The following is a 2,409-nucleotide window of genomic DNA, read 5'->3' as shown; positions in this document are numbered from 1 at the left end:
TTCCTGCCGAGCTCATTGCCTGCAGCCCTTCAGCGAGTCCCCCTGGTCCCCCGTGGGACTGCAGCTTTTCATTAAGTCCCTTTTTGGTGCCGCCACGTGACTCTGACTCCCATGTTCAGCGGCCTCGCATGGCACTGCTCGCCTCTGGGGGCATAAGGGTCTGAATTAAACAACCAAGTATCCTAAAACCATTAATTCTCCTCTGGAGCCAGCGTAAGCCTGCTGCGAGCCCAACCACCCTTCGGTCTGTGCTCTACCCGCCGGCCCCAGTGGCATCTCAGCCGGGTGGCGGTGGGTACTGGGTTCATTTCCCCGCTTTATCGATGACCTCTGTCTCTCTTTTCTCTTTTTTTCCCCCCTCTATAAATGATTTTTCTCACATCGTCCAACATGGAAATACCAAGTTTGGTCCACAGACTCTAACCAGCGGTCAGATGCCACCATCCTGCAGGATGTCACCAGTGCTGGGGCAAGGGACAGGGACAGCCCCAGCTCATGCTGTGTAGCCACATTGCATCCAAGCTGGCTGTGCCTAATGCTGCCACAGCCCCAGGAGGGTGGGAAACCTGGGAATGCTTCATCCCAAAGCCTGGGCGATGTTCGGCTTGGGGGGCTGCCCCATCAGGCTAGGTCCCCCATGGGTAGGGGCTCTGAAAGGGACAGGGAAAGGGTTTGATCCTCACAACTCCGCCGGGCACCTGTGCTGTCCGGCCCCAGGGACACAATCCCCACAGGCTCCCCAGGACAGCCAGGACTGTTCCGACCCGCACAGCTCCTTGTCCACAGAGAAACCTCCTCCTTCTCCCCACTGAAAGTTCAGATGCTCTTTCAGTGTAGAAAATACCCTGTTTTTCCCGACATGTTAAGATTTGGGGGTTAGAAAACCAACACCTGAACTTTTACAGCCCCTGATCCTTTTTCCTTGTGCTCTCTAGCAGTTTTTCTGCCACTACTGCCAAACACCAGCATGATCTGGGTGTTCGCAGGGAAGCTGAAACCCCTGGTGGGAACTCAGTTTTCCCCCCAGCTGAAACACAGTTTGGTTCCAGCCCCAGCTCTGATTTCTCCTTGTTCCCCAAGATGGAGCTTGACTTTTGCAGGTGGGCTGCTGGCAGCGATGGGGTGCTGGAGGGATGGACCATCAGGCGTGCGAGAGGAAGAGAAACACAACCCTCACCTCTGCCATCTCGTGCACGGGACATGCAAACTCCCATTTTTTGGCAGGGATGTTTTACCCCATCAAATGCAATGAAAGGGCCTGTATGGTCACCAAAGCAGAGATGCTCTCCTGCCATCCCCAGCCCAGTTTGGGCTCCAGAAAGGCCCTGGGGAAGCACTGCTAGGTCTGCGGGGAGAGCAGGCTGCCAAGCCTGGGCTCTGCTGGGATGCTTGACCCTGGTGGGAAGATCATCCCCATCCTGCTTGCAGAGCATCTCTCTGGCAGGGCTGAGCATCAGCCCCTCCAGCTGAGAACTAGCAAACCCATGATACGTCCTACCCCGTTCCAGCCTGCTCCTGGGAGCTCTGGCTTTGCCCAGCCCTGGTGTTGCCAAGCACACAGGGCAGCCCCCTGAATTCCCAAATAAAAGGGCTTATTTAGGTCCCTACAGGAGATGCTTAAGAGCACCAAGTCACTCAGGGCTGTTGGGGATTTTTCAGGGCTTTCAAATTGTTTTAAAACCATGATGGCATTTTCCTGCCCGGTGCCAAGTCCTGCAGTGGGAGACGAAAACCTGGATGGACGCAGCAGCTGCTCAGAGCTCCAGCCCAGGCTCCAGAAAAGCCAGCGGATTTTCCCCCTGGGCTGGGGGAGCCTCCCAAGGCTGGGAAGGATTTCAGTAGTGACCGGGAGTCCTGTGTCTGCTGGAGATGCTGCACCAGCTGTGTAGAGAGGATGGAGGACCCATAACTCCTGTGTGCTCGGAAAGCAAAGCATCCTTCTCATGCTGCTGTCGTTGCCTCTGCCCAGCCTGGCCATCAATGCCCAGGGCACCGGGGCTGCAGGGACTGATCTCCGGATGCCTTCACCTCCCCTGGAGACCACCTGGGAAATCTGGGCTGGGGGACGAGGCCATGCAAAAGGTGACCTCGCTGCTCCTGCTTTCCCCAGACTGCAGCAGCGGCTTCGGCAAGGGGAGGAGAGCCGACTGGTGGGGTGCACCGTGCCCCCCCCTCCCCCCTTCTCCATCACCCCCGGGGGAGCAGAGCCCTCCTCGGGCAGCGGGGATGCAGCAGCCCCGGGACACCCCAGCATCTTCTCTCCTGCATCCCTTCCCTTCTCCGCAGCCCGGTCCCCCCCCCACTCCCCGCCCGGCGGGGACTCGGCTCCCGGTGCGCGGGGGAAGCGATGAGGTCATGTTGCTTAATATAGCGATTTCATCACAGCCCTTCTCCCCAGCAACACGGCCC

At 58.2% G+C, this 2,409-nt stretch overlaps 1 protein-coding gene across 1 annotated transcript in view; it reads right to left on the bottom strand.

Annotated features, from left to right (window-relative positions):
* PIK3R3 (phosphoinositide-3-kinase, regulatory subunit 3 (gamma)) overlaps positions 1–2,409 on the bottom strand; it is a 75,971-nt gene that overhangs the window by 67,761 nt on the left and 5,801 nt on the right. The window lies entirely within an intron of this gene.

This window comes from Charadrius vociferus, unplaced genomic scaffold, assembly GCF_000708025.1.
Source record: "Charadrius vociferus isolate BGI_N301 unplaced genomic scaffold, ASM70802v2 scaffold163, whole genome shotgun sequence".
NCBI classification, from domain to species: Eukaryota; Metazoa; Chordata; class Aves; order Charadriiformes; family Charadriidae; genus Charadrius; species Charadrius vociferus.
Note: the sequence above shows the minus strand (reverse complement) of the source record. Positions and strands in the feature narration are given on the sequence as shown.